The following is a 23,228-nucleotide window of genomic DNA, read 5'->3' as shown; positions in this document are numbered from 1 at the left end:
AGGAGTTTGAGGTTGCTGTGAGCTAGGCTGAGGACGCCAAGGCACTCTGGCCCAGACAACAGAGCGAGAGTCTGTCTAAAAAAAAAAAAAAAAAAAATTCTGGCCACTTCTCACCCGGTACACTGCTACCACCCGGGCCCAGGCCCGCAGGATCTCTTTCCTGGGAGAACGATGCAGTGTTTTCCTCGCTGGTCTTCCCGCTTCTCTGCCCTCGGCCGGGCCCGGTCAGGCTGGTCGGAGTGCTCTTGTGAACATGTAAGTCACGGTGGGTCTTACCGGGCCACTCCCCTACGCAGAACCCTTCCTCGGCTGGCCTTCTCCCGCAGGAGGGGAGTCCACAGGGCCCTGCCCGATCGATCCTCCTTCCTCTCCCCCTTATCTCTCTGACCTCGCCGCCTCCTCCTCCCTCTCTTCCAGTTCAAATCTCACCATCTCAGTGTACCTGTCCCTAACTAATCAAGATACCCACAACCATAAGACTTTCTCACATTATCATGTTATTTTCTTTGCAGCTCTTTTCGCTCTTGAGTGCTATGTTAATTTAATTTATTGCTTGCTTGTTTGGTATCTATTTCTACCCCCATCAGAATGTGAACTTCTTTTTTTTTTTTTTTTTTTTTGAGACAGAGTCTCACTCTGTTGCCCGGGCTAGAGTGAGTGCCGTGGCGTCAGCCTAGCTCACAGCAACCTCAGACTCCTGGGCTTAAGTGATCCTACTGCCTCAGCCTCCCAAGTAGCTGGGACTACAGGCATGCGCCACCATGCCCGGCTAATTTTTTCTATATATATATTTTTACTTGGCCAGATAATTTCTTTCTATTTTTAGTAGAGACGAGGTCTCGCTCTTGCTCAGGCTGGTCTCGAACTCCTGATCTCGAGCGATCCACCCGCCTCGGCCTCCCAGAGTGCTAGGATTACAGGCGTGAGCCACCGCGCCCGGCCCAGAATGTGAACTTCTTGAGAGCAAGGCCTCCCCTGTGCCTGGAAGAATGTGTTTGGCACATAATAGGAGCTCCATGAATATTTTTGAAATGAATAAATGAAATTTTTCATCTAACTTTAACATCATATTGTGAATATTTTCCCACAGTTTTAAATATTCAGAACAAGGGGTGTGAACTCTTGATCCACAGTCCAGATCTGGCCTAAAGATACATTTTATTTGGCTTATTACATAATGTTGTCTGAGCTGTAACTTACAGTCAAGTGCACATATCTTAAGCATACAACTTGAATTGAGCTAATGTGAATACCAGTGTAACCGTCTCCCAGATCAACATGTAGGACATTTCTGGTACCCAAGAAGGTGCTCTCAGATCTCTCTCCAGCCATTCTCCCTCCCACAGGATAACTTGCTTACAGATAATTTTTTAAAATCAGCTTCTAACATTTAAAACTTGGGAGACTTCACATAAAATCCAGAGTTCCCACATCTCTTACAAAATTCAAAGATCTGTCAACACAGGACCTGCTTTCTCTTTGGCCACAGTTTGTGGTAGCTATCCGAACAGTTGGCATGTGTTCCCCAGTTTGCCTGCAGTCTTCACCCCCCCTTCCTTCTGTCCATGACCTTGAAATTAATTGCCAGTTGCCATAATTTCATTTGAATTGTTTTTCTTATGATGGAGAAATATTTCTCTTCCAATGTCTCTATAAAAAAGTAAAAACATGAATGGTAGACAGAAAAGGTGTCTTATACATGGTCCACTTCATTCATTTGTATTTCTGGCCTTTTAGGTGTGTGTTAGGCACCCTAATTCTACATAATTGTGTTTAAAGTATGCGCAGTGTTCTGTTGTATGTATCATTTATTTACCCAGTCTTCTGCTGTAGAACATATAAGTTATTTCTGTTTTTTTTTATATTATAAAGAATGATTTACAGATTAATCTTTATGCACATCATGATTTTATTAGGATAACATTTTAGAAGTGGAATTTCTGGATCAAAACAGTTTTATTTTTAAGATTTTTGGCCGGGCGAGGTGGCTCACGCCTGTAATCCTAGCACTCTGGGAGGCCGAGGCGGGTGGATCGCTCGAGGTCAGGAGTTCGAGACCGAGTTCGAGCAAGAGTGAGACCCCGTCTCTACTAAAAATAGAAAGAAATTATATGGACAACTAAAATATATATATACAAAAAATTAGTCGGGCATGGTGGCGCATGCCTGTAGTCCCAGCTACTCGGGAGGCTGAGGCAGTAGGATCGCTTAAGCCCAGGAGTCTGAGGTTGCTGTGAGCTAGGCTGACGCCACGGCACTCACTCTAGCCCGGGCAACAGAGTGAGACTCTGTCTCAAAAAAAAAAAAAAAAAAAAAAGATTTTTGATGCATATTGCCAAATTGCCTGGTTGTAGTATGAGTTGATATAATCTGGAGATCGTTGTGTAATATGGAGTATTCATTTCCCTACATCTGTGCCTACATCTCCTCCCCCTACTCCCCCCCTCGCCCCTCGCCCCGCCGGGGCCAGTCGGGACTCCCTCCCACGCGGTTCCTTGGGGCCCACGCTGGGGCGTGTGAGCTGGCGGTTCCCTCTGCCTTTCCAGGCTCCTGCCCCCCTCCCCGCGCAGAGGCGGACTGACAGCGCAGCCGAGGAAGCTCACTTTCCAAGGGCCCCTTTTCCCGGGAGTCTGTCCACCCCTTGAACCTGCCAGAGCGTGCCTTCCCCGGGGACTCTCCTCTGGGGACGCCCTCACCCCCACCCCCCCCAAAGTCGTTGATCTCGTCTCTTCAAAAACTCCTCGGGCAAGACGGTTGGGAAACGGATAAGCAGGATGGAGACGTCAGTATCGGTGTCTGGGTCTGTGCGCGCGTACCCATTAATATAATAAAGCAGGGACAGTAGGCTGACGTTAGGTGGCGGGTATACGGCTGTTCACCGTACCGTTCTGTCAACGTGTGTTTGAAAAAAAATTTTTTTTAAATGTTGGAAGGGAAAACCTCATAGAGCTCTCTTTTTTTGCTCTGAGCTTTTCCTCCCTCAAGGCGATGAGGCTGGAGGCACCTTCCCGCGAAGCCTGCGTTTTACCCGCGCTCGGCTGAGAGCGGGCGCGGCGCGAGCGGGGCGGGGCATGCAAATTTAAAATGGCTGGTCGGCCCGGGAGCTATGGGAGCAAAAAAGAGAACGTGATTAGTCCCCAAATAAGTAACAGTCTAACAAACTGTGCATCTCTTACAAATTGTGACAGTAAACACACTATTAAACTGTGGGAGAGGGGGAGGCTGACTTTTCTCACCGTGAGCTGAAGATGTGTGGAAGAAAGAGTGTCGTGGGCGAAGGCACCGTTCAAGTTATCGCTTCTCGGCCTTTTGGCTAAGATCAAGTGTAGTATCTGTTCTTATCAGTTTAATATCTGATACGTCCTCTATCCGAGGACAATATATTAAATGGATTTTTGGAGCAGGGAGATGGAATAGGAGCTTGCTCCGTCCACTCCACGCATCGACCTGGTATTGCAGTACTTCCAGGAACGGTGCACCCCCTCGGGGGATCACAAATGCGTGGTTTTAACAACAGCCTAACTAACGACTGTGTCTTTCCGGCCTTGGCGCTGTCGGTTTTGCGTCTTCGGGCAGAGAAAGTAGTCTCTGTCTTGCGGTGCTGTCCCACCCTCCTCGCGCCTGGTTGTTTTTTTCTGTCTTGCCTAGTGCGCCGCCTGCTGGAGTCGGGCATCTGACGTGAACCGACAAAATGCCTCACGGGTAATACGTTAGTGTGTTGTGGGAATTCCCTGGACTTCGACGATAAGAATACAGACCAAGGAAGTATATATGCCTAGGGGAGAAAGGGTTTCTTTGGCCCAGAAAGCTCGGAAGGGCAGCTCTCCAGAGTCCCCGAGGTGTATATACCCTCTGTTGTTTACCAGATGAGCACATTCTAGACATGGTCAGCTTTCTCAAGATATGATGTATAACTATTTGTATGCCACATCTGAGGCTCTTTATCTCCCAGTAAGGAAACATTTCTGACGTAAGCTCCATTCTTACGCAGTGGACGGTAGGGAGGGGTCTAGGAGGAATTAACAGAGTGCCCAGGATGGCCTTTCCAAACAGCTTATGGTACTGCTGGACTAATAAATTGTGAAGTACTCCCTGTTGTATTTTTTGGAAGAGTCTGTGTAGATTTGGTGTTATTTCTTTTTAAGTGTTTGGTAGAGTTTGCTGGGAATTTTATGGAAAAGTCTTGTTTTTGTTGTTTTTAAGTTTTTTTTTTTTTTGGAGTTTTTAAGAGCAGTTTTATGTTCTCAGCAAAGTTCAGTAGAAACTACAGAGTTCCCACATTCCTTCCTGCCCTACTGCGACCCCCATGCACACAGCCTACCCCTCCAGCAACATACTGTACCAGTGTGGTACAGTTTTCACAATCAGTGGACCAATATTCAGACATTATCATCAACCAGTATCCATACTTGACATTTAGAGTTCATGATGTTGCACATGCTATGAACTTTGACAAATAGTATAATGACATGTATCCACCATTATTGATTCAGACAGAATAGTTTCACTGCCCTAAAATTCCACTGTGTTTCACTGATTTATGCCTCTTTCCTCCAAAATGTCTGATCTTATTACTGTCTTCCTTGTCTTGCGTTTGCCAGAATGTCATATAGATGAAATCACACAGTATGTGTGATTGGTTTCTGTCACTTGACAATGTGTATATAACGTTTGTGTGCCTTTTTGTGACTTCGTACCTCATTTCATTTTAGTGCTAAGTAACAGTCTACTGTCTGGGTGTACCATGGTTTATCCATCGAAATAATGCATAGGACATTATCTTTCTTACTTTTCATTTACTTTTTTTTTTTTTTTTTTGAGGCCGGTCAAGTGAAGCAGTGGAAGTGGAGAAGGAACAAAGGAATCTGTAACTGGTCAAGCCATCCAGCTGCCTAAGCCTCCAGAGTGGCTGGGACTCCACGCACATTCCAAGACACCTGGCTAATTTCTATATTTAGTAGAGATGAGGTCTTGCTCTTGCTCAGGCTGGTGTCAAACTCCTGAGTTCAATGTGATCCTCCCACCTTGGCCTCCCAGAGTGCTAGGATTACAGGTGTGAGCCACCTCGCCTGGCCTTGTCTTATTTGCTGATATTGAAAGATATCTTGGTTGCTTTCAAGTTTTGGCAAGTATGACTATAGCTGCTATAAACTATGACAACATTGAATCTTCCTATCCACGAACATAGAATATCTCTCCATTAATTTTGTTCTTTGATTCATTTCAGTTTTGTAGTTTGCTTCATATTACATAATTATGTGCTTTATAATGACATTTTGATCAACAATGCACCACAACATATATGATGGTGGTCCCATAAGATTATAATGGAGCTGAAACATTCCTTATTGTGCAGTGATGCCATAGATGTTGTAGCATTATAGTGCAACACATTTTCTATATTTAAATATATTCAGGTACACAAATACCATTGTGTTACAATTGCCTATATTATGTATTATTTATTTATTTTCGAGACTGAGCTTCACTGTCCCCCTACCTAGAGTGCAGTGGCATCATCATAGTTTGCTGTGACCTCAAACACCTGGGCTCAAGTGATGTTCCTACCTCAGCCTCCCATGTAGCTGGGACTATAGGCACTTGCCACAACACCTGGTTAATTTTTCTATTTTTTGTGAAGAAGGGGTCTTGCTCTTGCTCACACTGGTCTTAAACGCCTGACCTCAAGCAATCCTCTTATCCTGGCCTCCCAGGGTACTAGGATTAAAAGCATGAGCCACTGCACCAGGCCTACTATTATATTTAGTACAGTAACATGCTGTATAGATCTGTAGCCTAGGAGCAACAGGCTATACCACATAGCCTAGGTATGTAGCAGGCCTTAACATCTAGGTTTGTGTGAGTATATTCTATGCTTGTGCAACAGCGAAATTGCATAATGATGTGTTTCTTTGAACATAACTGTCATTGATGCCATGACTCTATATATTTTGTAAGATAGTATTTTTTTTCTTTTTCATTTTAGAGACAGTGTTCCCCAGGCTGCAGTGCAGTGGCATCATCATAGCTTGCTTACTACAGCCTGAAACTGCTGGTATAATTTCCTTCTTAAATGTTTGACAATCACCAGTGACTCCATCTGATGCTTCTCTGAGTTCATAGGTACTTATGAATATAAAGCTCCTGTAAACATCCCACTGCAGGTTTTTATGTAGACATAGTTTTCAACTCATTTGGGTAAATACCAAGGATTTTTGACTGGTGCATCATATGGTAAGACCATGTGATTCATGCTTTCTGATACGAAAAGTTATTAATTACAGACTCAATTTCTGTAACAGATATTTTACAGTTTACATCATCTCATTTTGTGTTTTTGGCAGATTGTTTCTTTCCAAGAAATTGGTCTACTTCACCAAGGTTATCAAATCTGTGGGCATAGAGTTATATCTCGTATTCTCTCCTGTGATTTTATTATACATGGGAATAATACTTTTGGCCTCTGTTTCCAGTACAATTTTATTTTATTTTATTTTATTTATTTATTTTTTTTTTTGAGACAGTCTCACTCTGTTGCCTGGGCTAGAGTGCCGTGGTGTCAGCGTAGCTCACAGCAACCTCAAACTCCTGGGCTTAAGCAATCCTACTGCCTCAGCCTCCCGAGTAGCTGGGACTACAGGCATGTGCCACCATACCTGGCTAATTTTTTTCTATATATATGATTTTAGCTGTCCAGCTCATTTCTTTCTATTTTTTTAGTAGAGAGGGGGTCTCGCTCTTACTCAGGCTGGTCTCGAACTCCTGAGCTCAAACAATCCACCCACCTCGGCCTCCCAGAGTGCTAGGATTATAGGCGTGAGCCACCGCACCCGGCCAATTTTATTCTTATATAAAGGAAATTTTATAGACATAAAAAAGGACAGATTTCATAATTTTTATAGATGTTAACATACCTCTCTAAGTAATTGATAGAGGAAACACACACACACAAACATATATATATGTATGTGTGTGTATATATATATATATATATATATTTTTTTTTTTTTTTTTGAGACAGAGTCTCACTCTATTGCCCGGGCTAGAGTGCTGTGGCATCACCCTAGCTCACAGCAACCTCCAACTCATAGGCTCATCCTGCCTCAGCCTCCCGAGTAGCTGGGACTACAGGTATACGCAACCATGCCCGGCTAATTTTTTCTATATATTTTTAGTTGTCCAGCTAATTTCGTTCTATTTTTTTTTTTTTTTTTTGAGACAGAGTCTCACTCTGTTGCCCAGGCTAGAGTGAGTGCCGTGGCGTCAGCCTAGCTCACAGCAACCTCAAACTGCTGAGCTCAAAGCGATCCTCCTGCCTCAGCCTCCCGAGTAGCTGGGACTACAGGCATGCACCACCATGCCCGGCTAATTTTTTCTATATATATATATTTTTTAGCTGTCCACATAATTTCTTTCTATTTTTAGTAGAGATGGGGTCTCGCTCTTGCTCAGGCTGGTCTCGAACTCCTGAGCTCAAACGATCCTCCCGCCTCGGCCTCCCAGAGTGCTAGGATTACAGGCGTGAGCCACCGCGCCCGGCCCCGTTCTATTTTTTTAGTAGAGATGGGCTCTCACTCTTGCTCAGGCTGGTCTCCAACTCTTGAGCTCAAGGGATCCTCCCTCGTGGGCCTCCCAGAGTGCTAGGATTACAAGCGTGACACCGCGCCAGGACAACATTCATTCTATTTCAACTTGGGCTATAGGTTTATCAATTTTATTGACGTTGACGTTATCAAGTAAGTAGTCCTTGGATTTTTTTTTTTTTTTTTGAGACACTATTTCCCAGACTAGAGTGCGGTAGCATCATCGTAGCTCATTGCAGCCTCCGCTGAAGTGATCCTCCCATCAGTCTCTGAAAGTGGTAGGGTAAAAGGCCTGAGTCTTAATTGCTTTCTTCTATTGCTAATTGTTTTGAATTTGATTCTACACTATTCTTATTACATACTACTCACTTTGGACATAATTTGCATATCACTTTGGTTTCCAACAGTGCAAATTACTTGGGAATATTTGTTATCTCCTAATAATTCCAAAATTCTACCTCATCTGGGCGCTGAGGTCCTCCGTTAGCTTTACCCACAAGGTTTCCAAGGGGTACACCTCGGGGACTCTGGAGAGCTGCCCTTCCGAGCTTTCTGGGCCAAAGAAACCCTTTCTCCCCTAGGCATATATACTTCCTTGGTCTGTATTCTTATCGTCGAAGTCCAGGGAATTCCCACAACACACTAACGTATTACCCGTGAGGCATTTTGTCGGTTCACGTCAGATGCCCGACTCCAGCAGGCGGCGCACTAGGCAAGACAGAAAAAAACAACCAGGCGCGAGGAGGGTGGGACAGCACCGCAAGACAGAGACTACTTTCTCTGCCCGAAGACGCAAAACCGACAGCGCCAAGGCCGGAAAGACACAGTCGTTAGTTAGGCTGTTGTTAAAACCACGCATTTGTGATCCCCCGAGGGGGTGCACCGTTCCTGGAAGTACTGCAATACCAGGTCGATGCGTGGAGTGGACGGAGCAAGCTCCTATTCCATCTCCCTGCTCCAAAAATCCATTTAATATATTGTCCTCGGATAGAGGACGTATCAGATATTAAACTGATAAGAACAGATACTACACTTGATCTTAGCCAAAAGGCCGAGAAGCGATAACTTGAACGGTGCCTTCGCCCACGACACTCTTTCTTCCACACATCTTCAGCTCACGGTGAGAAAAGTCAGCCTCCCCCTCTCCCACAGTTTAATAGTGTGTTTACTGTCACAATTTGTAAGAGATGCACAGTTTGTTAGACTGTTACTTATTTGGGGACTAATCACGTTCTCTTTTTTGCTCCCATAGCTCCCGGGCCGACCAGCCATTTTAAATTTGCATGCCCCGCCCCGCTCGCGCCGCGCCCGCTCTCAGCCGAGCGCGGGTAAAACGCAGGCTTCGCGGGAAGGTGCCTCCAGCCTCATCGCCTTGAGGGAGGAAAAGCTCAGAGCAAAAAAAGAGAGCTCTATGAGGTTTTCCCTTCCAACATTTAAAAAAAATTTTTTTTCAAACACACGTTGACAGAACGGTACGGTGAACAGCCGTATACCCGCCACCTAACGTCAGCCTACTGTCCCTGCTTTATTATATTAATGGGTACGCGCGCACAGACCCAGACACCGATACTGACGTCTCCATCCTGCTTATCCGTTTCCCAACCGTCTTGCCCGAGGAGTTTTTGAAGAGACGAGATCAACGACTTTGGGGGGGGTGGGGGTGAGGGCGTCCCCAGAGGAGAGTCCCCGGGGAAGGCACGCTCTGGCAGGTTCAAGGGGTGGACAGACTCCCGGGAAAAGGGGCCCTTGGAAAGTGAGCTTCCTCGGCTGCGCTGTCAGTCCGCCTCTGCGCGGGGAGGGGGGCAGGAGCCTGGAAAGGCAGAGGGAACCGCCAGCTCACACGCCCCAGCGTGGGCCCCAAGGAACCGCGTGGGAGGGAGTCCCGACTGGCCCCGGCGGGGCGAGGGGCGAGGGGGGGAGTAGGGGGAGGAGATGTAGGCACAGATGTAGGGAAATGAATACTCCATATTACACAACGATCTCCAGATTATATCAACTCATACTACAACCAGGCAATTTGGCAATATGCATCAAAAATCTTTTTTTTTTTTTTTTTTTTTTTGAGACAGAGTCTCACTCTGTTGCCCGGGCTAGAGTGAGTGCCGTGGCGTCAGCCTAGCTCACAGCAACCTCAGACTCCTGGGCTTAAGCGATCCTACTGCCTCAGCCTCCCGAGTAGCTGGGACTACAGGCATGCGCCACCATGCCCGACTAATTTTTTGTATATATATATTTTAGTTGTCCATATAATTTCTTTCTATTTTTAGTAGAGACGGGGTCTCACTCTTGCTCGAACTCGGTCTCGAACTCCTGACCTCGAGCGATCCACCCGCCTCGGCCTCCCAGAGTGCTAGGATTACAGGCGTGAGCCACCTCGCCCGGCCAAAAATCTTAAAAATAAAACTGTTTTGATCCAGAAATTCCACTTCTAAAATGTTATCCTAATAAAATCATGATGTGCATAAAGATTAATCTGTAAATCATTCTTTATAATATAAAAAAAAACAGAAATAACTTATATGTTCTACAGCAGAAGACTGGGTAAATAAATGATACATACAACAGAACACTGCGCATACTTTAAACACAATTATGTAGAATTAGGGTGCCTAACACACACCTAAAAGGCCAGAAATACAAATGAATGAAGTGGACCATGTATAAGACACCTTTTCTGTCTACCATTCATGTTTTTACTTTTTTATAGAGACATTGGAAGAGAAATATTTCTCCATCATAAGAAAAACAATTCAAATGAAATTATGGCAACTGGCAATTAATTTCAAGGTCATGGACAGAAGGAAGGGGGGGTGAAGACTGCAGGCAAACTGGGGAACACATGCCAACTGTTCGGATAGCTACCACAAACTGTGGCCAAAGAGAAAGCAGGTCCTGTGTTGACAGATCTTTGAATTTTGTAAGAGATGTGGGAACTCTGGATTTTATGTGAAGTCTCCCAAGTTTTAAATGTTAGAAGCTGATTTTAAAAAATTATCTGTAAGCAAGTTATCCTGTGGGAGGGAGAATGGCTGGAGAGAGATCTGAGAGCACCTTCTTGGGTACCAGAAATGTCCTACATGTTGATCTGGGAGACGGTTACACTGGTATTCACATTAGCTCAATTCAAGTTGTATGCTTAAGATATGTGCACTTGACTGTAAGTTACAGCTCAGACAACATTATGTAATAAGCCAAATAAAATGTATCTTTAGGCCAGATCTGGACTGTGGATCAAGAGTTCACACCCCTTGTTCTGAATATTTAAAACTGTGGGAAAATATTCACAATATGATGTTAAAGTTAGATGAAAAATTTCATTTATTCATTTCAAAAATATTCATGGAGCTCCTATTATGTGCCAAACACATTCTTCCAGGCACAGGGGAGGCCTTGCTCTCAAGAAGTTCACATTCTGGGCCGGGCGCGGTGGCTCACGCCTGTAATCCTAGCACTCTGGGAGGCCGAGGCGGGTGGATCGCTCGAGATCAGGAGTTCGAGACCAGCCTGAGCAAGAGCGAGACCTCGTCTCTACTAAAAATAGAAAGAAATTATCTGGCCAAGTAAAAATATATATATAGAAAAAATTAGCCGGGCATGGTGGCGCATGCCTGTAGTCCCAGCTACTTGGGAGGCTGAGGCAGTAGGATCACTTAAGCCCAGGAGTCTGAGGTTGCTGTGAGCTAGGCTGACGCCACGGCACTCACTCTAGCCCGGGCAACAGAGTGAGACTCTGTCTCAAAAAAAAAAAAAAAAAAAAAGAAGTTCACATTCTGATGGGGGTAGAAATAGATACCAAACAAGCAAGCAATAAATTAAATTAACATAGCACTCAAGAGCGAAAAGAGCTGCAAAGAAAATAACATGATAATGTGAGAAAGTCTTATGGTTGTGGGTATCTTGATTAGTTAGGGACAGGTACACTGAGATGGTGAGATTTGAACTGGAAGAGAGGGAGGAGGAGGCGGCGAGGTCAGAGAGATAAGGGGGAGAGGAAGGAGGATCGATCGGGCAGGGCCCTGTGGACTCCCCTCCTGCGGGAGAAGGCCAGCCGAGGAAGGGTTCTGCGTAGGGGAGTGGCCCGGTAAGACCCACCGTGACTTACATGTTCACAAGAGCACTCCGACCAGCCTGACCGGGCCCGGCCGAGGGCAGAGAAGCGGGAAGACCAGCGAGGAAAACACTGCATCGTTCTCCCAGGAAAGAGATCCTGCGGGCCTGGGCCCGGGTGGTAGCAGTGTACCGGGTGAGAAGTGGCCAGAATTTTTTTTTTTTTTTTTTTTAGACAGACTCTCGCTCTGTTGTCTGGGCCAGAGTGCCTTGGCGTCCTCAGCCTAGCTCACAGCAACCTCAAACTCCTGGGCTCAAGCGATCCTCCGCGCCTCAACCTCCCGAGCAGCTGGGACTACAAGAGGCGCCACCCACGCCCGGCTAATTTTTTTCTATTTTAGCAGAGATGGGGGGCGGGGGGGAGGCGGTGTGTGTCTGACTCTTGCTCAGGCTGGTCTCGAACTCCTGACCTCAAGCGATCCTCCTGCCTCGGCCTCCCAGAGTGCTAGGATTACAGGCGTGAGCCACCGCGCCCGGCCAGGCCACTTCTTGGTTTTTGAAATCTCATTTTCACAGCAGTTCAGGGGATGATTCAGCCACTGTGTAACATCTTATGGACTAAAAAGTTTTAAACCTCTAAATCTTTCCTAACCGCTTTAATGACAAAGAAACTATTCAGATCAATCATTCCCAGTAGAGTGGTAAACCAAAGAGCTGTGGGCAGCCACCAGTACATGCTACACGAAAGGATACTCGGAACCCACTAGATAGTGGTAGACGTTGTTAAATAAGTGAATTATTTCAAGATTACCACCCTTTCTTCACCACTACGGACAGCTATATCGACCCTTCCTGCTGATCTCAAAAGTTGGGATTGTAAAATGAAAAATATAATGGTTCTTGAGGACGTAGGCCTGCTTAATGCTTGAACATTGTCACCATCCCGGTTATCCTTTTAGGAGGATTATTCAGGGCATCGGCATCGGGGTCTGAGCTACCCTTTCAGAAAGCTTGCCTACCACCCTAAAGTAGGGGTCTACTAACGTGAGGAGACGGACCAAGCACACGACTGTCTCAGAGCCCTCACGACCAGGAAGCCTTACCTGAGGAGTCCTTATATACCTTATATGTGTCTGTCTCAAAGAGCCGGATATCCTGGGAACACGTAATGGCCTTTGGCTTTGTCCTAGTGAGTAAATGTTGAGACCTAGTGATTTAGCTTAACGGGATGTTATAACTGCGTGCAATTATATGTGCGTACATTAGAGAAGCTAGAGACAGGAAGATATTGACAGAAGTGGGAATGGGGAAAACTATGCAAATAGTCCTTTTTTTCCAATATCACTGTGTATATCTGAGATTTACAACATGATGTTATGGGATGCACCTAGATAGTAAAATGGTTACTATGGTGAAGCAGAATAACATTTCTGTCATCTCACATAGTTACTTTTCTGTGTGTGACAAGAGCAGCTAAAATCTACTTATGCAACAAAAATCCCTCATACAATTTTATGAACTGTAGTCCTCATGTTGTACATGAGATCCTTGGATTTGTTCATCCTACGTATCTGCTACTTTGTATCCTCTGACCTGCATCTCCGCCTTTCCAAACCCCGCCCCCACCCCGGCCATGAGAACCACTCTTTGGTTTCCTATCTCTGTACATTTGATCTTCTTAAACATTTTATTTTTATTTATAATTTTTAAAATTATATGTAATAATATTCCCCCCTGCCCAGGAGCATGGATTCAAGTTGCCCTGAATAAATGCTTCATTTTCTTTTCTTTTCTTTCTTTTTTTTTTTTAAGACTCCACGTCCAAGTGAGATCATGCAATATTTTCCTGACTTCATTTTTGGCGTTTGACTGCTGACAGCTAATTTTAAGCCTCGGCCATCCTACTTCCCCTCCTGCCCAACATCTGGGCAAGCTAACAAAGCCCAAGTGCGCCCTCCATTGGCACCTGCCAATCACGCGCCTGCCCCCGCCCTCGGGAACCCTCAGTCCCGCCACGCCCCAACACCACCATAAAAACCACCAATCCAGTCTCTTTTCCTTGCTCTCAAGCCATTTTCCAACCTGCCTGGGAGCCACTCTGCTCTCCCAGGAAAGCCTTGTTACGTGAGTTACAGGCCTTTTCGTTCCCTCTTGGTGCCTGTGTGGTGTCACCAGTCTCTGTAATAGCCAAATTAAACTTCTGCGGTTCTGCAGAGTGGCCACCACATAGAAGGCAGGGAACTGGCCCTCGACATGTCTCAATCTGGATCGGAAGGCCTCCCCGCTAGACCAGGTGGCCTCCTGTCTGACAAAACCAGGGGATTTGCCATTCCCTCGTTCGCACGCTGGTTACCGAGAGCCCACCGTGGAACGCTTTCACTGTCTTGGAAAATTCATTGTTTCAGACCGAGTGGACCGGCGTCTTCACTGGACATTCGAAGGGGTGTTTCTGGACGCACACACCGAGCCACCCAATCACTTGGGGAGCTTTGAAGTACAACAGCCTGGAGCCTGCCCCAAAGATTCTAATTCAATTGCTGTCTGGTGAGCATGGGGCGTCAGCAGGATGCAACCCAGCCATCAGGTGGTTCTGACTTACCACTGCCAAGGTTGACATGCAGTGCTATAGACGCAGAAGAGCGTGTCTTCCTTCCCCATCAGGGAAGACTTTTGTAAGTATGACCTCGGGTGCCTGTCATTTGTTTCGGATGGTAGGGGTCCGGAAAGAGAGAGTCTTAGGGCTAAGACTAAACCCAGTGGATGGGATTTAAGTCCTAAAAACTGGAGGCCGAACGAGAGGTAGTGCCCATTTCTTCACATGTGCGTCTACCTTGTGTATTTCTACCGGAAACTGTTCCTCATTATAGCGTCTGCCCAGGCAGAAGCCTACTGCCATAGGTTGAGACAAGGGAACTGCAACCTCACGATCTTAATAGAGACCTGGTATGGAGGACCTCGGCCCCCATGGGCCCTTCTTCTTCTCCACCCCTGATTTGTAACCACCATTGGGATTTTGGTGGAAAGGTCAAAATCTGGTACTAATGGTGGATCACAATCAAAGAAATGATTTATTTCCCCCTGCATTAGGTTTAGATCTTCGCGGTCCCCAGTAGAGAGCCACCCCCTCCCCCACGACCCCAACTAGGATCATCCATATAGAAGTTGAAATCACTGCCAGTAATGACTAAAGTAGTGTTCCAGAAAGCAAGCATGAGCCAGAAGCTGAAACCTTGAAGGCATGAATTGGGGTGGGGTTACTAGATGGCTTTATCAGGAAGCAGTATTTATAGTAAGGCGGTCAGAAGATGCAGAGCTGCAGGGGTTTTAAGATCATTGAGGGAGAATGTCCTGCCAGCAACAAGGACATAGGGGAACACCTTGTCTACCCCTATCCACAGGCCCAGCAGCACGAAGGGAGGGGAAGAGAAAATAGCCAGCGGCCAGAAGGCGAGGTCAAAGCAAGCGAAGGAAGAAAACCGTCGGAAAAGAGGCGGTAAATGTATGAGGAAGCTTTGGCAGATGACTCCTGACACAGACACAGACACAGAAACACACACACACACACACACACACACACACAGACGAGCGAAAAAAAGTAAAACAAGACCTCCCCCATCCGCAGAGCAAAACTTCAGCCGTTAAGACCTCGTGATCTGTTATTAAGAACAAGCATTATTGAACCCCCGAGGGGGTGCACCGTTCCTGGAAGTACTGCAATACCAGGTCGATGCGTGGAGTGGACGAAGCAAGCTCCTATTCCATCTCCCTGCTCCAAAAATCCATTTAATATATTGTCCTCGGATAGAGGACGTATCAGATATTAAACTGATAAGAACAGATACTACACTTGATCTTAGCCAAAAGGCCGAGAAGCGATGCCGACCGACCCCGCCTCGCCGGCAGCGCCCTGCTACCGCCCACATTACACTCACGGCGAGCCGCGGCTCGCGCGACCCACCTCCCCCTGCCTCTCTCCGCGCGCCCATGGAAAACACCAGGCTATTCCGCACATTTGTGCGTCGTCTACGTTCTCCCGCGAATCCTTACATCTCTGTCTGCACCGTGGCGGGAGCGCCGTTCGCATTTGCATGGCCCGCCCACTCCGGCGCGCGTCGGCGTGGCTGCGGCGCTCCGCTTCCCGGCCTGGGGCTCGGCTCCTGGCTTGGAGAAGCCGGGCGGGAGCGGCGCCCGCCCCTGCCCCTCCACGCCACCCACCGGGAGCGCCCCGCGGAAGGGCGGCGGTGGAGGGCGGCCCGAGCGCTTCTGAAGGAAGCCGTCGGTCGGGTCCTGTCTGCGAACCCAGGAGGGCCCCGCCGGCCGGCTGGCCCTGGGCCGAGGACCCAGCCCGGCGCCGGCGCCGGGACCCGACGAGCGCCCCCCTCCGGGCCGCAGCGACAAGTCGGGCCTCCGCCCTGCCCCGGCCTGCCCTGCCCTGCCGGCGGGGGACTTGGGCACATTTCCCCGCTGAGTAGTGGAAACATCCGTGCCTACCTTGTCGGCTAGAAGGAGCAGAAGCGGAGCCAAGGAGGCGACCGTGACGTCGTCGTCTACACTGTGGTGTGGACTCCCGGTGTCCGACCAGACTCCCCGGGAGAGGTCGGGGCTGGGCAACGGAAACACCTGAGCAGCTGTGGCACCTGGAGACCCCGCGGTGGGAAGCGGTGGTTGTTGGGCCCGGGCTTTGCGCGGAGTGCTCTCCTCCTTACGGACTTGCACAGTGACCCTGCGGACGGAGACGGTGAGGCTGAGCGGCTGAGCGGCCTGCCTGAGACCGCGCAGACGGAGGGTAAGAACCGACGTGCCTGGCCCCGCCATCTCCTCCGCTGCTCCATCCACCTCTAGAGAAGAAGAATTTGTTCTTAGTGTGTCCGGCACCACGAGGAGACACAGTGTTGAGCCTGAGTCGCGGGTCTTCTGTCTGCGGAGAGGCAGGAGCGAGGCTGTCCACTGCAGCGGTGAAGAGCACGGACTCGGGAGACCTGGATTCTAACCCCTGTCTGCCCCTGAATGGCCATGCGACCTAGGGTGGGATGGCACTCCTTGCTTAACTCCTCTGGCTTCCGTGTATTAGCTGTGAATGGCAGATGAGACGAGAAATTATCACACAGACATTAAAAAAGAAAAGAAGAAAGAAGAAAAAAATTCTAGGAATAATGGGATAATAATAAAAAAAAAAAGAAAGAAAGAAAAAGAGAAAGGATCAGACATAACTTTTTGAGATCCCCGAGAAATGCCTTGCATACAGTATACCTTCAAGGATCCAGGACAAGGGGAAATCTCTTAGGCACGTCACTTCTCTGTAGTTTACCCTCTTCCCCTGCAAGATGGAAATCCTAATATCCTAGCTTCAGAACCAGGTTCCCCAAATTGCAGACATGCATGTTCTGTCATGGCAAAGGAACATCTTCCATTGCAAATTACCGATTTAGGATTCTAGTTCATGCACCGGCCTCTTGTGAGTTGGGTGACTGTGAGTCAGTCCCCCTCGGCCAGCTCACCTCAACGTTCACAGAACAAAGAGTTTGCAAAAGTTCTGCCAGCACCAGGGCATGGCCGCCTGGTGATCCCTTGTCCCAGTGTCCTGTACCCTCACTATGGCGCTGCTAAATCATGCTCCCCACTACCTCTCTGTGAGGCAGTTGGGAATTAAGAGCCAGTGACAATGACTTGAAGAGCACAGCTGGCATTCCCAACCAGTGCCTGTTTTCTATAGCCTTGCCCAATCATCACGTTATCAAACTTTTGCATAATAAGTGATGGTATCTCTTATGGCAGTAAGGTTGTGCACTTTTTGTTTTTTTTTTTTTTTTTAGAGACAGGGCCTCCCGCTCTGCTGCCCTGGCTGGAGTGCAGTGCCATGCTCATAGCTCACTGCAGCCTCAAACTCCTGGCCTCGGGGGATCCTCCCTCCTCTACCTCCCAAAGTGCTGGGTGTGAGCCACCATGTCAGGCCTTTTTATATGCCTAAGATCCACTATTTTCTTTTCTCTGAGCTGACTGCTCAGATCCTTTTCCCCCTGCCCTTTGAATCTATCTATCTATCCATCCACCCATCCATCCATCCATCAGCATTTACATCTCTAACCTGCTTGTCCTAGTGTATGATTTCAGGCATAGATCCAACTATATTTTTTCTAGATGGCTACCCACTTGCCCCAGCATGGGCTATAGCCCATCTTCTCAGCAGCTTGAGATACCGCCACCTTTATCATATAATAAAATCCTTCATATGCGTTTAGGTCTATTTCTGAACTTTTCCTTAAAAAAAAAAAAAAAAAATCTTCTGATATCCTGGCTGTTTTTTTAAACGTTTTGATTCTGTACTCACCTTTGTGCCCCTACCGTCACGGTGTAGGTCCTGGGGCCACACAGGTGAACATGACCTCGTCCCGGTGGTCAGCGAGGAACACCTGTCATGCTCCTCCATTCCTCCTCTGGCTGCCCTGCTCATGCCAAGGCTGCCAGCGCCAGGTGCTCCTAAGGTTTTCGGTCTTCAGGCACCAGAAGGCTGCCGGGTCCCCTGCCAGCTGGGGAGAGCAGTGTCCTCCACTCCAGGTCCCCTGGGATTGACAACTGGGAGGTACTCTGACCTTGAGGGAGCAGTGCCCATGGAGCGCTAAGACCAAAAGCCAGACTGTGAGGAGGGAGAGGGTTGTGGGGCAGAGGTGAAGCCGGGTGGACCCAACCAGTCCCTCTCCTAGCCACTCCCTGGACATGCCTTTTGTAACCCCATCCCCTGGCTAGTACCCTCTTTCCTCTCAGCCCCCAGAGCTGAGGGCCCCTGAAGTTTCCTTCCCGAAATCTTCTCTTTCCTTGGTTTCGGGCACTCTGAGGTCTCACGGCTCTCCTCCCTCACTCCCATGCTGGATCCTTAGGGCCAGATGTATTTCGGGTTCCAGATCTTTTCAGATTTTAAAAATTTATTCATTTATTTATTTATCTATTGACATGATCTCACTATGTTGCCCAGGCCGGAGTGCAGTCGCTATGCACAGGCACAGTCATAAAATCAACAAAAATCCCTAACACAATACAATTTTATTAACTACAGTCCTCACGATCTCTGGATTTGTTCATTGTACCTATCCGCTACTTCGTACCCTCTGACCTACATCTCTCCGTTTCCTCCCTCCCCACCCCCCCACCCCCGCCCAGGGTAACCACTGTGTTACTCTCTATCTCTGTATATTTGACCTTTTAAATTTTTTTTAAAAGATTCCACATGCAAGTGAGATCATGCAGTATTTTCCTGACTTCATTTTTGATGTTTGACTGCTGAGAGCTTTTAAGCCTGAGCCATCTTTCCTCCCTTCTGCCCAACATCTGGGCAAGCTCATGATGTAACAGTCACTCCATCTTAAAACTAACTAATAACTTTGTGGGTTTTTTCTGGCTTCTTTCTTTCTTTCTTTTTTTTTTTAGAGACAGAGTCTCGCTCTGTTGCCCAGGCTAGAGTGCCGTGGCGTCAGCCTAGCTCACAGCAACCTCAAACTCCTGGGCTCAAGAGATCCTACTGCTTCAGCCTCCCAAGTAGCTGGGACTACAGGTGTGCACTGTGATGAGGCACAGTAATCAGTATAGCTCTGTGAGCCACAGTGAAGCCATCTTGTATGCAGGCTAGTGCAGCCATCTTGTGTACGGACTCACTGTTGTGTAAAGTTAAAAAAAAAAAATACATGAATAACAGAAAAAAAAATTATACAGTGATTAACTTGTAAGTGATTGTTTAAAATCATTAGGTGTGGGCCGGGCGAGGTGGCTCACGCCTGTAATCCTAGCACTCTGGGAGGCCGAGGTGGGCAGATCTTTTGAGCTCAGGAGTTCGAGACCAGCCTGAGCAAGAGCGAGACCCCATCTCTACTAAAAATAGAAAGAAATTATATGGACAGCTAAAAATATATATAGAAAAAAATTAGCCGGGCATGGTGGTGCATGCCTGTAGTCCCAGCTACTCGGGAGGCTGAGACAGGAGGATCACTTGAGCTCAGGAGTTTGAGGTTGCTGTGAGCTAGGCTGACGCCACGGCACTCACTCTAGCCTGGGCAACAGAGTGAGACTCTGTCTCAAAAAAAAAAAAAAAAAAAAAAATCATTAGGTGTGTATAGTTACATTGTACTACACTTGGCAGTTCCTTGGAAACATGTTCCTTGGATGTTCCTCAAGGAAATGTTCCTTGATTTAACGGATGCTATTTGCTTCTGTAAGTTTGCTTGCTTATGAATTATTGTAATCAACATGTTTTTAGCCGTATGTGTATTGTTAGTATTGTTAGTGGTGAAGGTATATAACCCCTGCTCACTTTAAGATCGGGGCCATTCTCTGTCTCTGGACTTTCCCAGGACAGGGAGTGGTCGCTGGCCAGCTAATAAAGACTCCTAATTTGGCTCAATTCGGTCTTTAGGTGGTCATTTCTCGCATCTTAGGCTATAACATGTACCACCACGCCTGGCTAATTTTTTTTATTTTTAGTAGACACAGGGTCTCAATCTTGCTCAGGCTGGTCTTGAGCTCCTGACTGCCTCGGCTTCCCAGAGTGCTAGGGTGAGCAACCGTCCCCGGCCTAACTTCCTTTTTCAATGCCTAATTGTGTGCTTGCTTAAGGATTCCCGGGAACTGGCCTGGACCAGCCAACTGAAGCCAAGATTGCAGGACTCCCCCACCTCCCACCTCACCCTGGAGGAAAATGATGAGAAGTTAGCTACTCTGATGCAGTCTGGCTACGCCAGCCAGACCACCACACGGCCACTACTCGAGATGACTCCACCTGCGCATAGGCACACAACTTGCCACAACTGCTTCCCCTTTAAAATCCCTCAGGCATTTGAGATGGCCTTTTTGACACGAGTCTGCCATCTCCAGGTTGCCAGCTCTTGAATACATCTACCTTGTGTATGTCCACCTATTAGGCATGTAGGCTTTGCCAGACCCCCTAGGGAGATAGAGGAATGGAATGCCAGAGGGGAACTCGCTATTCCTTATCCCTCCTGATAAGGATGGCACTAAAGTTGCAGGATGTGACTGACACAGGGGTCCCAGCAACTAGCTGTTTGATGAGAATTCATTACAGTGGCTGTTCTGGCCCAGTTACTCTACGCCCCCCTGAAAAACCCTCTATAAAACTGAAGGCTCTCCCCTTCCTCGCGTGGACCCTCTTTTCGGCCTCCACCCATCTGCACCCAGATGTTCAAATAAACAGCGTTTTGCCACACCTGAGGCTTTGTGTGTCTCCCTCTGGGCTCCGGACCTAACTAACACCGCCAGGAACCGTCCCTCATTATACCGTTTGCCCGGGCAGAAGCCTCCTGCTGTAGGTTGAGACAAGGGAACTGCAACCTCATGGATCTTAATAGAGACCTGGTATGGAGGACCTCGGCCCCCATGGGCCCCTCTTCTTCACCCCTGATTTGGAACCACCATTGGGATTTTGGTGGAAAGGTCAAAATCTACTAATGGTGGATCACAATCAAAGAAATGATTTATTTCCCCCTGCATTAGGTTTAGATCTTAGCGGTCCCCAGTAGAGAGCCATCCCCCACTCCCCACCCCAGCGCCCCACATAGGATCACTGCCAGTAATGACTAAAGTCGTGTTCCAGAGAGCAAGCATGAGCCAGAAGGTGAAACCTTCAAGGCACGACTTGGGGTGGGGTTACTAGATGGCTTTATCGGGAAGCATAGTATTATTTATAGGAAGGTGGTCGGAAGACGCAGAGCTGCAGGGATTTCAAGATCAGCTGAGGGAGAATGTTCTGGAAGCAGCAACAAGGACAAGGGGAACAGCTTGTCTACCCCTGTCCACAGGGCCAGCAGCAGGACCGAAGGGTGGGGAAGAGAAAACAGCCAGCGGCCAGAAGGCGAGGTCAAAGCAGGTGAAGGAAGAAAACCGTCAGAGAAGAGGCGGCATTTAAATGTATGAGAGCTTTGATAGATGACTGAGAGTTTCAGGGGATGGGGAGCAGCGAGAGGGGAGAGGGAGGCCTGGACTTGTCTGTGATGACTGGCGTCCAGGGCCATAGAGTGACAGGATGAGTCCTTGTGTCTGCGCTGGCATGCGCACACTATGTGGAAGGAACGGGTGAGGCGCCCAGTTGAGAAACTGGACCCCCCACTACTTAACTCGCGGCCGTGTCCCCCCTCCGCCCCCGTGAAACCACAAGCGAACTATCCCGCTGTGGTACAGGGGGAGAGTGGCAAAAGGTGCATCCATTACTGAAGAGGTAGTGTACGTTCCCCACAGAAAAGAAAACATAGCTGAGTACTAAGGGTGTAGACATTTACTGCGTCTCGTCAGTCACAAAATCTCGGCACAGCCACGCCCCTCAACTCGCGCAAAAAGAACCGTAAAGAAGCACTCGAAAAACAACAAAAACTACAAGTTTCTTGTCGCCAAGAACAACAACAAGAAAACTAACTGCCACAAAGACACCAAGCTGAAGAACGTTTTCTACCGTTAAACACCAAACATTTTGAACCCCCGAGGGGGTGCACCGTTCCTGGAAGTACTGCAATACCAGGTCGATGCGTGGAGTGGACGAAGCAAGCTCCTATTCCATCTCCCTGCTCCAAAAATCCATTTAATATATTGTCCTCGGATAGAGGACGTATCAGATATTAAACTGATAAGAACAGATACTACACTTGATCTTAGCCAAAAGGCCGAGAAGCGATGCCGACCGACCCCGCCTCGCCGGCAGCGCCCTGCTACCGCCCACATTACACTCACGGCGAGCCGCGGCTCGCGCGACCCACCTCCCCCTGCCTCTCTCCGCGCGCCCATGGAAAACACCAGGCTATTCCGCACATTTGTGCGTCGTCTACGTTCTCCCGCGAATCCTTACATCTCTGTCTGCACCGTGGCGGGAGCGCCGTTCGCATTTGCATGGCCCGCCCACTCCGGCGCGCGTCGGCGTGGCTGCGGCGCTCCGCTTCCCGGCCTGGGGCTCGGCTCCTGGCTTGGAGAAGCCGGGCGGGAGCGGCGCCCGCCCCTGCCCCTCCACGCCACCCACCGGGAGCGCCCCGCGGAAGGGCGGCGGTGGAGGGCGGCCCGAGCGCTTCTGAAGGAAGCCGTCGGTCGGGTCCTGTCTGCGAACCCAGGAGGGCCCCGCCGGCCGGCTGGCCCTGGGCCGAGGACTCAGCCCGGCGCCGGCGCCGGGACCCGACGAGCGCCCCCCTCCGGGCCGCAGCGACAAGTCGGGCCGGGGACTTGGGTAGGTGACACAGGATGAATTCCACGGAGGCCTTCCATTGCCTCCTGCTCTTTGAGTATCAGGGGAACTGTTCTGCGAAGTCTGCTGCTTCCCGCCCCCCTGAGACCAGCTCCTCCACTGGGGTGGCCACCTGGACCAGCCACCTTGGTGCCTACCACCACAAACGGCCGGATTATTTCTTTTAATATCCCAATACCTCTAGGATGGAGGTATTATTACCCCTACTTTGAGGGTCAGGAAACTCAGCAGAAAGGTGGAGCAACTGACCAAGTTTGCACAACCAGTAAATAATGCAGCTGGTATATCACAGGACTTACCCACCCATGCCCAGGCCCAAGCTTCTAACCACACTTTGCTCTTTTCACAACAAAAGACTCTGGGTTTTGAATAAT

At 48.4% G+C, this 23,228-nt stretch overlaps 4 non-coding genes across 4 annotated transcripts; 1 reads left to right on the top strand and 3 right to left on the bottom strand.

Moving 5' to 3' along the window:
- The first annotated feature begins 3,293 nt into the window (after positions 1-3,293).
- LOC138392818 (U2 spliceosomal RNA) lies at positions 3,294-3,484 on the top strand. Its single transcript, XR_011235083.1, has one exon. It is a non-coding gene; the product is annotated as a U2 spliceosomal RNA (small nuclear RNA).
- A 4,971-nt stretch (positions 3,485-8,455) lies between these two features.
- Positions 8,456-8,646, bottom strand: LOC138392817 (U2 spliceosomal RNA). Its single transcript, XR_011235082.1, has one exon. It is a non-coding gene; the product is annotated as a U2 spliceosomal RNA (small nuclear RNA).
- Positions 8,647-15,316: 6,670 nt separating this feature from the next.
- Positions 15,317-15,507, bottom strand: LOC138392642 (U2 spliceosomal RNA). Its single transcript, XR_011234935.1, has one exon. It is a non-coding gene; the product is annotated as a U2 spliceosomal RNA (small nuclear RNA).
- A 6,599-nt stretch (positions 15,508-22,106) lies between these two features.
- Positions 22,107-22,297, bottom strand: LOC138392819 (U2 spliceosomal RNA). The gene has a single exon (XR_011235084.1). It is a non-coding gene; the product is annotated as a U2 spliceosomal RNA (small nuclear RNA).
- Positions 22,298-23,228: the final 931 nt, after the last annotated feature.

The sequence above is a fragment of the Eulemur rufifrons genome, chromosome 9 (genome assembly GCF_041146395.1).
Source record: "Eulemur rufifrons isolate Redbay chromosome 9, OSU_ERuf_1, whole genome shotgun sequence".
In the NCBI taxonomy this organism is placed as follows: domain Eukaryota; kingdom Metazoa; phylum Chordata; class Mammalia; order Primates; family Lemuridae; genus Eulemur; species Eulemur rufifrons.
This window is presented reverse-complemented; position numbering and strand designations above follow the sequence as displayed.